The sequence below is a fragment of the Pseudomyrmex gracilis genome, unplaced genomic scaffold (assembly GCF_002006095.1).
Source record: "Pseudomyrmex gracilis isolate BER0280 unplaced genomic scaffold, ASM200609v1 scaffold_1, whole genome shotgun sequence".
NCBI classification, from domain to species: Eukaryota; Metazoa; Arthropoda; class Insecta; order Hymenoptera; family Formicidae; genus Pseudomyrmex; species Pseudomyrmex gracilis.
The window spans coordinates 1,344,451-1,359,957 of record NW_018020585.1 but is presented as its reverse complement, the minus strand read 5'-3'; the positions used below and the strand labels follow the sequence as shown (position 1 = coordinate 1,359,957).

At 35.0% G+C, this 15,507-nt stretch overlaps 1 protein-coding gene across 6 annotated transcripts in view; it reads right to left on the bottom strand.

Moving 5' to 3' along the window:
* The window catches only part of LOC109852550 (protein abrupt-like), a 75,680-nt gene extending 61,607 nt beyond the window's left edge, over positions 1-14,073 (bottom strand). For 2 of the 6 annotated variants that reach the window (XM_020423803.1, XM_020423827.1), the window contains exon 1: positions 13,508-14,071. The gene's annotated coding sequence lies outside the window, so the exon portion shown is untranslated. Of the gene's footprint in view, positions 1-13,507 lie in introns of all 6 variants that reach the window. The other 4 variants (XM_020423836.1, XM_020423843.1, XM_020423811.1 and 1 more) reach the window with 3 other exon arrangements.
* Between the last annotated feature and the right edge of the window lie 1,434 nt (positions 14,074-15,507).

The window sequence follows — 15,507 nt, the reverse complement described above, 5'->3', positions numbered from 1 at the left end:
TCATCCTATTTACGACGTAAATTTACCACTTTGTAAGCCGACAATAACTGCACACTTTAATTCCGCGTCAATAATCCGCGTTCGACATTCTCGCGTTATTCACGCGTTTCATTCACGAGGATCGATGCGCAATTGGCGAGAAATTCCCCGTGCTCACAATCGTGCCACTCTTACGATGCAAACGATCCGTAAAATACGTTATTTCGCGAATCTAGTTTATTCGCGTTTTCACATTTATTTGTCAACGCGTCTTGCACGTGAAATATAATAGAGAACTTCGTAAAATGTGAATAAATCGGAGATCGCGTGTACATAATATGCGCGAAGTTTCCAAGAGAGATCTAAGATCCGTACTTTAGTAAACAACTTTACGTAAATATAATAATTATGACATCTTCACAAGAAAGAGTGTTACAAATTTGATGTACGATAAATGCGTAAATAAAATATAAATTTTGAAAGTAGTAAATTTTAATAGAAACCAATATTATATCACGAGTAAAAATCTGTCATGACGCAAATAATGTGTTGTTTATCGGCCGAGTAGAATTTATCGCGGTAACTACAAAAGTCTCTCAAGGTGATGTAATCGGCTAATTTCGGTGGTTAAGTAATCGTATTGCATGACAGCTTCATGACAACACGCTTTAATACCTTGAATAAAATATATAATACAATATACGAGTAATCAAGTTCTATATATAGAGGTATGTACATGTAATAAATAATGTGCATATGTGATAAACAAATAAAATCCCACTTTGCAAAAACGTCTCCACTACTTCGCAGATTTATAAAGTTTAAGCGCAAAGTGTAAGAGTGCGCTTTTTTTTTTTATTTAACTCGCGAGCTGCTGATTGTAGCAGCGGCGAGATCGCATGAAAGTCGCGTTCCTTCTCCTGGAATTTCAGTCGAGTGTCCACTTATGCACGCACATGCATAAGTGGCGCAATTGCACGCGTGCATAAGCGGGATGCAGATATACCCGGAATAGATCAAGACGAGTTTCAGATTGGGTACGTACCACGGCAAGCATGCCGCGAATTCGAGGTGTGGCTCTAGTCTCCCTCTCTCTTGCCTCTCTTCCCTCTCGCCACTCCCGAGGGAAACCTCTATTCCTTCTCGTCCGGGCTACCCACTCGAGGTGAATAGCAGAATACTTGCTGGGCAAGTAGAATCGCGCACGGATTCATCGCGCGCGCACGCCACTGTCTCCATTCTTGACATTCTTGTCGCTCTCACTCCTCGCACTGAACGCGAAGAAACGAAATATACTTAGTGTATGAAATCAAGCAATTGAATAAAGTAAGCTCTTTAAAAAAAAAAATTGTAGTTACAATAAACAGTTTTTCGAAAGATTTTTGTTTTTCTATGCAAAACGCGCGTTGCTCAGTGAATTTACGTAAATAATAAATTAAGGATTGAAATTAAAACAAAAACTTGTTGCACACTATTCAAGTATCGATTTTTCTACCCCTCTTTATAAATATATTTCTAAATATACGTTTTAATAGAGCGAAATGTGTTCGAGTGGTTTAAACAGTAAGTTCATTTTTTTCAAATATATAAAAAAATAAAACTAATGTATCTAATCACTGATGTTATAGAATTCGATCTGAACGTAACTACGAGGAATAACGCGAAGCGTGACGAGATACATGTATCTTTTCGACGAGAAAACGAGCGGAAATTAATGAGAAGTTATAATTGCGTAATAAAGCAAATCGAAAGAAAATTCATCACACGTGTCGAGGACAGCGTGCGTACTACGTATATATGTATGCATGTGATATGTATATTATCATTTGCATTCATTTCATACTTGATCGTCAGCGCTTTTTGCAACATAGCTTTTGCGCGCATTATCGGCAAAGAGCACAAAGTTGTTTGTGGAGTAATACCGGATAGTAATCGGCGTGATTTGACGTGTCGACAGTTTTTCTTTTGCATAAAGTACTTCTGTGTGTCGTGTTATATAAACTGCGTGCTTTTATACATTGTATGTATGATCCTCCAGCCAGTTCAAAAGCGAAATAAAGTATGCATGCGGAATATTTATCGAAAAGAGCGTACGATAAACGAGAAAAGAAATATAAAAAAAGATCGATTTTAAATATTACACAGTTCATCCCGAAAAAACAATATCAAACATTTTAAAAATATAATGGATTTCGACACATTAAACCGTGTTTAGTTCTTGAAAATGTGATTAGTTGCTTGTTTAATGTGTGTTCTTGAGAAACCATTGCTTGCAATAAAATATAAGACAAAATATTGTTTATAACAACTTAAAAATAAAAATTATTGTTAATAAAAAATATTTTATTAAGCTTATAAAAACCTTAACAATCAGAAACATAATTTTTAAATCTTAATTTTATCAATAGATTATCATTTTTAATGAAGTTATAGTTTTTGATGCATTTTTATTCTGTCGGTAAAAAGCAGGTAGCACATATTGTAAAATATATAGGTAAGTATGCATATAATGTGTCTACATTAAAGAACGGAATTTATCGGTGAAGGTTTCGCAGCAAATCGAAAGTGAAAACGTATTTTCATATGGTGAGTGCGTGAGTGCACTTTACAGACGCACATGTTCGCGTCCAGGAAATCCTATAACGAGGCTCGTATTACGAACGCCCTTTCATGTACTGCGTGCGTCGATGGGCACAAATGTGTATGCGTACATTATATCCGAGGGTAGTGCACGAAAGATACCAACGAAAAATGTGAAATGTTGAGAGAAGAAAAGCAGGACGTACTCGTATTACGAGGGAGATCTACAGTGTTCTTCATGAATAATCGTACAAATATCAAAAACACACGTATAACATGAAATATATTATAAAATATTTTTAATATATATAAAATATTATGCATATAAAATCTCTCTGTTATAAATTTTATATGAAAAGAGTAATTAATATTAATTGGCTAAAAATCCAATAAATCGAAAAACTTAACATTTCCACTTTTTAAAATACTTGTTTATACACGAAGCATTGCTTTTTTTCGCAGAAAACGGAAGAAACTTGAATTTTCTAGGAAAATATAAATTTTTAAATATATTATTTGAGAGCGCGCGTTATATTATTTTAATAATATTACTTTTGGAAAGCGTTCTAATGGTTGTCAAGTGCGGTAACGAAGGTATACGTCGTCGTAGGGTAAGGCGTGTACGCGCGCATTTCGTTTGTGTCGAAAATAAACATCCTGGCAGCCACTTCTTTTCACGGACCCTCCGACAAGGAAATTCATCTTACTTTCTTGGGGTAAATCCTCAGACCGTTAGAATTTGCACGGGATGTTCCGCGGAATAATGCGACAATCTCTTTGAGAAACGGAATTTGTTCTCTAAGAGAAATGCTCGCGTATATGTATATTTCACGACAATTCTAGTTTATGATTTATGTAACATAATGTTTTTATAAAATTTTTTATAAAACTTGATCAAATATTATTAAGTCGAATATATGAAAGTAGATATACAAGTAGATTCTCTTGTATTACTGTAGAAAACGACTTTAAACGTATTATAAATTAAGATCAATGCATTAGTTTCGATATAGTAATCTCTATAGTAATTCTAATTTCCCTTTACGATCGAAGCAGTGAAACGGATTTTACTAGTAACAAAAAAGAAACTTTAGACCTTTAGTCATTTATTACTTACTCAGTTTCCTGTATATTTTCTTACTTACAATAAAAAATCCCTTTCAAAAAAAAAAAAAACGTCGAAAACCTTTCAAAATCACTGGAACATGTTCAAGAAAGTACAATGTACTTTTAAAAGTAATTGTCGTTTTGACTGTTAAAATCTAGGATTTTCTAAAAAACCTGCCCATAAGTAGACATTTAATATTTAGGTAAGAATAGTTTTGGAAAAATAATATGAGTTTCAAGTCTAGGTAGTCTATAGAGTCCTGTTCCTACAAAGTAAAACGATAACTCAAAAAGACAAAGTTAAGCCCTAAAAAGATCCAGTTCTTGCAATATACTTCACAAATGTAGATTCATTTTACTAAAGCGGATAGGATAAAGGCTCTCAAAGCGTTGAAATGACAAAACCTGTTCATAATTTTCTAAAAAAATTGTCACTCACAATAGTTGCATATTTCGAAATATCGTTATCATTTTTTTCGCGATTCTTCGTTCGATTCGCTTGAGCTGCCGTGCATCAAATGTGCATTACTGACACAGTTCGGAGTTACATGCGAGACATTAATAATAAAACGTGTTTCTTTTTTTTTAATTATTAGCAAAAAACAGAACTTTTATAACGTATATGGGAAAAAAGAATTTATGTTTCAACGAGTGCCTTGAGAATATTTGACGACACGAAATAACGCAATGCACATGTGTGAAGCACGTACTCGCACTTCAACTAGATACAGTGTACAAAGAAATTCTGCATCAATCCGCGGTAGGCACAGACTTAAGTCAGCGAGCGGCGCATCCGGCATTGAGAATAGCGGCATTGTGTTCTCCGTTACATGAGGTACACTTTTTCGTGGACCTCTAACTTGCGCAGGCACGCACAAGCATACGCGTTGTTACCTGAGAGTCCCATACAGCAAATCTAGGGACCATTAATAATATTGCTGGGCGCAATTATCGGGCCAGCTGCTACGTTTCCTTCGGATCCCTTTTCAGTCCCGAAGCAGGTACTGCTCCGCTTACGTTTGTCTGTGTACTACACACATGTAGTATACTACACACGATATATACACACATACTATATATTATATATATACGCGTGTGTGTATATACACGAGGTCCCGAAGATATACATCTCTTTTTCTCATTGCGGTTGCCGGTCCTAATGTTCAAAAAATCGAGCTTATACGAAGAAGAAACGAAAAACTATAATCTATGAAGAAACTAACAAGTTCAGCGAGCAAACCCTTCGAACAAAACTTCGATACGAATCTTCGGACGAATCCGGAGAATGTCAGTTAGCGATAAATATCGAGCGCATCGTGAAAACAAAGAGAAAATGCCGGCTTTGTCTATTGAAAAATATCGAATAGAGTTTATCACTGTTGAGAGTGAATTTTACGAAAGTGAATTTTAATATTTGTCGAGCACCGCGTGGCGCGTTCCGGGAGAACATTAACGTGTACAACGACTGTTATATTGCGCCGTATATGAAAGAAATAAATTCGATGAAATTCTAATATTCAGCGTTGATTCGTGCACTGCAATTTCAATAGGCGCCTATCGATTCATCCCGCGATTATAAACAATATTGGCATTTGCTAATTCAATGATTGCAATTAAATCACTCAAATAATGCCCGCCGCTGCAAATCACGCAACGCTATCACGTCCCTTCCACCACTTACGCCAGATTATAGTTCGATATCCGGCAGTCCCTCAACAACGGCATCGGCATATATCACCGACAAAGTTTGCCCACCGACAATTGCCCTCCCCCACCTCCCCTCGTCCTTCTCCTCCTCCACCTCCTCTCTTCGCTCGTTCGTCGTTCCCACCATCGGACCGTGACGAATATATGTACATCATCTCGCGGCCGCAATCTCGTGCCCGTCGATTCATTAATTAATCGTTGGGCACACATACAGAGACCGCGTGTTCGCGCACGGTGGCAATTACCGGCGCATTGTCGCGCATAAATCATTAGCAAACGCGTCGCTTCCATAATTCGGTTAATTTGCAGTGTTTTTGCCGACGCTAGGCGTCATGTAACACGCCGCGACGTTTCCCACCACGCGCGCTTTCTCTTATCTTAATTATCTTGTTTAGGCGCTAATTTGTGATACAATGACGAAGAGACACGATTGATTGGCGTCATGCAAAATTTCGAACGAGATAGTTTGGCGACGAGTTAATCGCGTCGAAGAGAGATATAAATTGAGTGTTTAAATAATTCATGTCGCGCGCGCGCGCACTCGCGCACGTAATGCGACGTAATTGTTGGGAAAAGTTAATAAATCGAAGCAATTTTTCGTGAATTTATGTTGATTTTTAATTATCACAGCACACACACACACACACAATAAAACACACATTGATCAACTTTTATTTAAAGTGATTTATTATTTGTCATTATTTATCAGTCATGCAGAATAATAATATATTTAATTAACTAACAGAAAAAGATTACGATCGGTGAAATTTAGTAATTGAATAAATTGAGTAATCAACGCAACATTTATGTTAATTTTATGTCCAATATGCAACTTCTTCAAACGGTTTCCGATTTCTATATAGTGTCAATAATTAATGAATACATTTAATAAATATCACGCGATTATCTTCCACTGTTATTAAATTAATTCCAAACAAGGAAGCTGCAAAATTATATTCGTGGCTTAATTAAATTGTACAAATGATAAAATCGATATCTTATCGAAGACAATATAAGCTCGTAATTTAGAGCAGTCAAATTCATTGCTTTTGTCATGTTGCGAAGATGTTGTCTTTAATATTGAAAGAATCGAATTTAACTCATTAACCATAATTTTACCTATCCAACAGATACTAATATTAAAAAGAATATTTTTTATTGAAATATCTGTTGAAATGTCAATAACGAAAAATTGCATTCGAGTTGTAAAATATAAGTTTAGCATATAAAATATATGGATTTTTAATGCACGATGTATAACTTCAAACAAATATGTCTCAAACTTTATAACCAGTAAAAAAATTTTTCAAAATCTTCCAGTTGAAAATTCGAATAAATGTATTCTGATAATTGATCTGATTTTCCGACCACATTTTCGATAACGGAGCGGGATCAAATATCGCGCGTACGTACACATATTTAAAGATAATCCAATGAAGAGATAAGACAATGAGAGAAAAGATACAATATGCTTTAAATCGTCATTCGCTTTTGTTATTATTGTATGCCTTTTCAGCAAATGTAGTCTATTATATTACAAATTGTCTGAGTTAACTCTCGTTAACGTGGGTGTAACTGTAGAGTACACTTCAGTTTCTATAAACATTACACACAATAGAGGCGCAAAAGTATGAGATACTGCTCAATATTGTGAACTCAACGCTCTGGTAATGCGTTGCGTAGAATAAAAACGTAATCATTAATAAAATATAGATCATAAATTAGAATAAATAAAAAATAAGTTATTACTTAGTTAACATATACTATAGTGTGGTTAACAATTTTTTTTTACGTATGATGTAAGGTTTTTTCTCACAAGCGTTTTTACAGTGAGAGTTTTATGAAATGTGCAAGTAAGTGTGTACAAATAAAATGAATGTCAGACATAAACTATAAAAAAGAAGGTGAGTGAGAATAAATATGCTTAGAGCAAGAGAAAGGTGATAGAAGACAAGTCATATATACATAAAAATATGTATGCATACCGGAAGTTATATAATGACGACTTGAACAAAAAAATCAAACCTTTGTTCTGTAAAAAGATATGACTCATATTATTTAATCTATGAATGTTTATGAGGAAAACAAAATTACAGTTCACACAGCTTCATATCGGTAACGGATAAAAATGGTGATATAAGAATGCTATATATTGGGTGAGTATAAAAAGTTTTAATGGATTTCGTGATAGAAAAAAATGAATTAAATAATTTTACTGAAAACAATATTTATTTATTCAAATAATTCATTTTTTTCAATTAAAATACACGCAAGACGTAAAACACAAGAGAATAGGTACACACACGACATATAATATATATCATTTAAGTAGATAAAACTTTTCGATTTATTGCAAAACACAAAACTGTTTGTATAACTAAAATATTTGTTACGTAATTAATATTAATGTTGCATATAATTAATATTGCATACCATTATATTCATCATTGTTAAAAAATAAATATTGTTTAATATTTATATAATTTTAATAGTTTTCAAGCAAAGAAAATGCTATCGTATGTTCTTTGCTTTTTTTTTTTATTGGTCCTAATTTTTTTCCAGGCTTTCCGTTACATGCTCGTGCAAGCGTAATCTCAAAGAATGATTATTTCCTCTCTCGTGCGTAACGAACGTTCGGTCGTCACTATCAGCTTATCGCGATGCGTATGAGTCAGTCATTAATAAAAGGGTAGCCGTGCACACCATGAAAAGTGCGCGGAGCTCTGAGGGTTCGTATCGATCAAATAACCATCGGAGCTGCCATGTGTAAAGACGCGGAACCAAGGGGGTTTTGGTTCTACCTACTGTCGTAATGATTTTCGCTAATCCTCCGAACACAATAATGTTCATGAAATATTCGCAAAAAAAATGTGAAACAAAAGAATAAATTCTCGTTTGCGTTTTTTTATTTATTTAAATAAAATTCGCAAGAAATTTATTACGTCATGTAAAAATTCAGATACACACGCGAATTTAATTTTTGGCCATATGTACTCTATTTGTATCGATGTTAAAGCTGACCGTGTTGAACGAAATGAAGTTAAAGCAACAAAATCAATTTCGTCATTCAAATCGGAATTACAGGAAACTTTTGGTTTCTTTTGGAAACACATGTGCGTCGTCGTGCAACGCAGCAACTTCCGGTCTAGAAGATCCTCTTTAAACATTCGTAAGTGTACACAATGGTTAACAAACAAACTCGTGTCGCGTTCGAGTAACGACCGAGGCAGGTACAAAATAGAAACGAGGGAATAAAGTAAACGCGCGATGGCGACATATATATATATATATATATATATATATATATATATATATATGATAACAAATAGGATGGTGATTAACAAATTATTTTATTAAATTATTTTATTATTTTGTTAACGAGGATCGAGCACAAATGTGAAGCTATACATGCGCATTGCAACTCGGGTCGATCCGTTTGACCCTCCGTTACACGCGCATGCATTACAGAAGAATGCACGTGTGTACATTAATTATGTGTCCGAGCCGCGTGTTCTCTTCTTCTCACTATCTCTCTCTCTCTCTCTCTCTCTCTTTCTTTCTCTCTGTGTCTCTCTCTCTTTTTCTCTCTTTGTTCTATGCCCAGGAAGCTTCGTATCGAATTTATCAAAAACATGACGGGAAGCCCGTGGGATGATAGAGAAGAGGAGAAAGTGAACGCAGTTTAACGCGGTAAAGCTCTCGTACGTCTATGATGTTGTATGTCTTGTCTCAGTACGTTTAGAAATCTTGTTTACTCCCACGAATTTCGTGCCTAGTAGATTAATCGGCAGGTATTATAAGAGAAGGGCGAGAGAGCGAGAAAAGAGGCCGCTCACGCGCGCTTGTCTCCAAGCGTCGTATTTATAAATCCGTATAACACACTCTGCCTCTTTCTCTGTCTCTCTCTTTTTTTCTTTCTCGAGACATCGATTTTGCGTATTATCGTGGCGCCATGTTGCTCACTATTACAAATCAGCAGGTTTGCTACGAAGCACGATTGTGTGCGTGAAAGTGAAGTACGAATATACTTATTATTAGTGCAAATACGAAGTATGACTTAAAAGAATGTAAGACTTTAACCCTCGCAATTGACCTAACTACGCGCAAAGGAATGGCGTAACTCGCGTAAATGCATGACAAAATAACGACTATGTCATCATACTTCGCATTGAATCACTTGAAAGTGAATAGATAATGTATTGAGTTTAATGAAAATCGTTAAACTATGTAATTTAACGGTAAAGTAATTTTTATATTTTTTCTAAATAATTACATAAGTACGAATTATAATAATGATTATAACAGAATCTATTTTATATCGTTATTATTTTATGTCATTATTATTGATTGTGACGCTGATGACAATAACGCAACATCAATTAATGCGAAGAATACAATTTTGCTCGAAGTACACAATACAGAATGTATAATACAAAAGAAAAAGAGCTCAGCTCGGTTCTAGAAAACCTTGTTTGTTTGCGCACGCAATTTGCGTATAGAAAATTTAACTTACTATTATTATCGTGAGTAATAATAGCAATACAGCTGAACTGCAGCTGTTCGTCGATGTACAGAGAAACACGCATTTTGAAATAAGACTGTTGCACACTGCAGTTTTCTCGTATAAATTACATTGTCAAAATTGTATTCATCTACAGAACTACAGAAAAAAGCTGTTTATGTATCAATTAAAATGTCCGTGTGCGCAAAATATTAATCTAATTTATATCCTTGAAATTTTTTAATACCGTATCGATCATCCGTGTATTCATTACACGCGTGATTGATAACGGCTGTCGTTTTGATGCGAAAATCTAGTATATTTTGACTGACACGCCGACACAGAAAGGAAAGTAATTAATTACGCTGAATGACAGCGGGTGAATGAAATTGGAAGGTGAATCAGAGCTTAAATAAAATTCTCGGAGACTCAGTGTTCGTATTAATTTTCTTGTTATATCCACAAAACGTACGAAATTTTAAATCGCATAATTCCGGAGGATAATTTTAATGTACATCTTAGAAAATTTAACTTTTTTATTTATTTGTATGTAAATTTGTTTTCTTTCTAATGTTTATTTCTTTCCTATCTATATCTGTTAAAAAAAAGTTGGATTTTAAAACAATTTGTCTATTTGTTTTATAACAAATATCACATTAATTCTTTTTTCATGTACGCACACAAAATTATCAAAAATGTATGACGCGACCGGATAATACGTCACGAGACAACGCCACGGGATCTCCGTGGAGACCTACGGGTTTAGGTTTCTACGCGAATGCGTTTGTATCGTGCGCGTGTGCCTCTTGATGTGTGCGCGCGTATAAGTATGCATGTCGTTGTGTTCGTGTATTGCACAGACCGCTTTATTGATCACGTCGCACGCACGAGTATGCACGCACAAAATATACCTACTGTCGTGTCGCGCAACCATTCAACCTCTAAAAGTTCCGTGATTTCTATGGCTCCGCGAAGTTCTATGATTTCACGTATCTATCGATACCTCATATTCTGTAGAAGAAAGTCATGTAGGCGTGTACACACACAATTGCAGCAGCACTAATAAATACAGAGCGTTAAAACTGCTAATAAAAGATAATACAATTTTACAAATATTACTTAAAATAATAACAAACGCGTTTTATATATTCACAAATTCAAAAGATAAACTTCACTGTAAAATTTATACAGATAATATTTCACAAATTGATATTCAATGTCTAAACGAACATTAGACGCAAATAGTCAAAAGTATATAAAAGACAAAGTATATGGAAGACAAAAGTATATAAAAAAAAAAAAATAAATAAAAAGTTTCAGACTACTCATGGGGAAGTTTTAGATTACTCATGAAAATAAAATTTAGACCAAAACCAACTGTAGAATTATTTTATTTATAGAAATTTCTTAGTGTGTTATAATATAGTGTAATTGCCGCTGATAATGACAGAAATAGTAATAAAGTAGAAATAGTAATAGATATTTCGTAAACAAAATAGCAATTAAATGATAAAGTTATTGAAGAGTCGTGAACATAGCCGGAAATTGCAACACGCATATGCAACGCGTATTTTGCTCGATAAACAAGAACGATTACTTAATGTGCAAATCTCGATCATAGACTATAAAATTGCGATGACAAATCAAAAACAAGAAAAATTGTAGCCACATCATGTTTGTAATCGTTTAATACACGATGTATCATTGCCAGTTACCAATACACAGATAAAAATTATCAAAGTGTCGTATGCTGTATTTCTGTAAATGCTCAAAATTATATGTAAAACATATACGATTTTATCATACTGCTATCCGATTATTTGCAAACAATTTTTTTCCAACAGCACTTCAAGAAAATTATAAAATATTTTCTTCGAGTGTTGTTAAAATACTCGATATTTATTTCAAGAAATGTTTTAAAAGTTTGACTTAAAAAATCACTAAAATAATGTAAAGAACGTTATATCGACCTCACGTTTTTGTTTTGTTGAAGAAATTTAAGATAAAACAAATGTACAAGATAAGCATTTCGTAAAACAAGTATTGACTATAATTTTATTGCCATTAAATTATACTTAACAATTAATTTTGTTTTGAATAATATAAAACCAGATAAGTAGAATGTGTTTTATAAATTTCTTGCATTGAAATCTTTGTAAGAACCGAAAAATGTATCGCAAGTAATTTTTCAAAATAGATCTCATATCAGAATATAAGTCAATTTTTTTTTGTGTGTCCTAGACCCTACAAATAAAAAATGTTTAACAATAACAATCTGATAAGACCTAATATATTTTGTACGCAATACGATATGAGAGAACATTCTTTGAAAAATTGTTGTGATAAACATATACATTAATTTAAGTAAACATACTATTACTAAGGTCGGTCCTATATCCCCTCCCTTTTTTCTCTTATCTACAGCTGATCTGTCAATAGTAGAGAGCAATATGAAGATAATAAAAAAAAAAGTCTACAGGAGACATATTCTAATTTACAAGAAAAGCATGCGTAGTTTTCTCTATGAATAAAAAACCTTGTGTGTCTAAAATGTATCTCGTTTGCACGTAGGCGCGCAAAAACTTCGTTCTGTTTTTCTTTTGTTGCGTTTAGTTTCATTAAATTTAATTTCATAATGTGTGATTATGACAATTGTGAAATCTAGATTATTTTTTTTATTTTTTGAGAAACAAGTACGCAAAAAAACTTTTTTAGCGTAGCTTCTAAAATAAAAATTTTGCTGTTTTCAGTATCAACACTGATTTTCTATGCAAGGTGCTCGCAATGACCGCGTAAAGAAAAAAACTCGCTGTAACGCGCGAGAATCGCGACGTAGTTTAGGAATCTGTGTTGTTTTCGCGCGCTCGCGCCACTCCGCAACCGCAAACAAAAATACGTAAGTATTCCATTATAAAAGCTCGCACGTTGAAGCAACGAGCAGGACGACGCAATTAATGGCGTGGGCCGTGGTCGATCGTGCAATTAACTTTAACGAACGGGCGGCCTTGCGATTAAACTTAATTAGTATCGCGGTAATAACTCGTTAATAATCAGAGCCGTGTAGAAGAGTGTGGTTCTGTTACGTGCATGTGCACAAGCACGCAGCACCATTCTCTTTACAACGTGTATTGTGTGTGCGAATTGTGCGCGCGTATCTATAACACGGGTTGGTGGTCATATTTATAAGAAGACTATGGCGCGACGTGAGACGAGGAGATGGAGGACAATGCTGTACGATTTTGATGATTACGCTGAGAAGGAACAGCGTATGTTCCCACACTTGGAGTAAAAGTCAATATTTTTATATACACAAAAGATCGAAAAACAATTTAAAAAAAAAATGTATTATCAAAAAATATAAAATGATGAGGCGTTATTGAACTAGTTGCTAGGTGTTGTGCAGATGTATTGAATTTCAAAATAATACAAACGTTTCGACTTTTGTTTTAAGTCTTCATCAGTGTCCTGTGAATTAAAAATGACATATTCGGTAATGATTTGAAATTTATTACATTACTAATAATATAACCTAATACTATTAATAATAAGAACAATATATATTTATAACTATATATTTTGCTCCTTTTTACTCCAATCTGTCACTCGCTCGCATTTAAAACAATAACAGCTTACCTTTGCGTTTTGTTTTATTTGTTCTTCCGTGGAATTGTACCGGAGATAAAAATAACAAAAGGCCTTTCGTTTTTTCTGAAGGTTGAGAGATGAAAATCCAGCAAAAACCGTGTTTATATTCAAGAACTGACACTGTCAAAAAAAAAACTGACGAAGAAGAGTGACCGAACTAAAGACCAACTTCAGTGCGATGAAACTAATGATAAAAACACTTGTGTCTTGCACTCTGTGCAGTGTCACACTGACAATATAATAGTTTCTGTTTCTCTTTTGATGGACCTTTGTGTAATTTCCAGATCAGCGTGTGATGTACAGATGAGGGACACGCGCGCTGAATTTTAGTGTGTGTATACACAGATATCAATGAGAATTCTGAAAAACACACCGCTCTTTATCTCGCATAACAGTCATGTAAGGTAAGTTCTCCGGGGCATCACTGTATGTAGAATGCATGTAAGAAATGTCCCTGCACCTTCCGCACTACCAGCACCTTACGTACGAAGCGACAACCAACGAGCACCGCACCGAATTGTGGACCGATTGCTACGCTTTCGGTAGACATTGCCCCTCTACTCAACATGCTGCTTCCTTATCAACCTACGCTACTTCAAGCTACTCTCTTTCGCTCTCACGTATTTCTTCCCCTCCGCCGCGTCATGCGTAGTTGAGGCATTCCCCACCACCGATTAGGTCTCTCTTCATAGCACCGAATACCGTCTCTCTCCGTAGCACGGCATTTGCTCTCCCACCCGTCGCATTACTCGGGATATCCCCACCAGCGCGTACTAACGCTGTAGCGTATTTAGTATCCTCCACCATCTCGGTGCCCTCGGTGGTAGAAAAGCGGAGAGGAGGAGAAATGGTAGAGAAAACATTGCAACCTTTAGGGATGATGTATGTACGCTAAGATGACGTATGTGTGAGCACGCCGGCGTGAGTTTCAGCGGCGGAATGATTTTCGTGACGTTTTAGCGCGAAAGTCTGTTAACCCAGAGCTGATCTAGTATAAAATCTCTTTGACTTCACGGAGATATAAAACTGAATTTTATCTATGAAAGCTACTGTTTCTCACCGACCGTTATTTACTTTTCATTTTATCATTCCGAGACGGTATTGTTAACAAGCACAAAATAGCTATAATTTCTGCAACACTGTAGTAACATGTTATATGTATGTAATTATTTTTTTTATTATATATTAATAATATTATTTCTAAATTCTCACATTGCTGCGGTTTTTGTTTATACAATGAAGATGTAATTAGCTATTCTCACAATTCTCTAGAAAACTCTTTTGAAAATCAATTAACATACTTGAAAGTTTTGTCATGCGACAAGAATGCAGCAATTCCCGCAGTCCATGAATTTTCTCGAGACAACATGACATATATATCTAGAGTAAAGCCAGAAACGTACAAGAAACGTTAAATAGACGGTAAATAAACGAATTAATCCCAAATTTAGCTCATGCGGTCGGATACTGAAAGACACTCAACATATGAAGCTTACTTCTATATATAGCATAATATTTGTGATTTTTCTTAATGTAAAAATAACTTTATGCAAAACCTTTATTAAAATCTATATAAAAAAATGCATGTGTTCCGCGAAGTGCGCGTTTTGGAGCCGATTGTATTGCATCTATTGTTGCCTCTTTTCCGCGTTGCCGATTGGTTGATTGGTTGAATTAATTTATATTATATTGAAGTAATTTATATTATATATAACATTAAATAATACATATTATACATATAATTTATTATATATTTATAATATTATACTTTATATTATATGTATTATATACATACTACAGTAATGTCACTGACCTCCGCCGCGCGATCTTGGCGGAGTCACTGACCTCGGCCGCGCGGCCTTGGCGGGGTCACTGACCTCGGCCGCGCGGCCTTGGCTGGGTCATTGACCTCGGCCGCGCGGCCTTGACGGGGTCATTGACCTCGGCCGCGCGGCCTTGGCGGGGCACTGACCTCGGCCGCGCGGCCT